The sequence below is a fragment of the Babylonia areolata genome, chromosome 3, assembly GCF_041734735.1.
Source record: "Babylonia areolata isolate BAREFJ2019XMU chromosome 3, ASM4173473v1, whole genome shotgun sequence".
In the NCBI taxonomy this organism is placed as follows: Eukaryota; Metazoa; Mollusca; class Gastropoda; order Neogastropoda; family Buccinidae; genus Babylonia; species Babylonia areolata.
In genome coordinates this window covers 17152937-17153163 of record NC_134878.1, presented here as the reverse complement: position 1 = coordinate 17153163, position 227 = coordinate 17152937, and positions in this window count along the sequence as shown.

The window sequence follows — 227 nt, the reverse complement described above, 5'->3', positions numbered from 1 at the left end:
CACCAGCGCAGATTCAGACGAGGAAGACCATTCGACAGAGGCACAGGATGAAGAGAAAAGGCAGAAAAACATCGCTAAAATCCAACGTCTGTTGACAAATCAGAGGCAAGTTTGTCACAGTCACACGGACACACAGACATAGAGACACAGACACAGACACACACAGACACAGACACACACAAACACAGACACACACACACACACACACACACACACACACAGTGAGA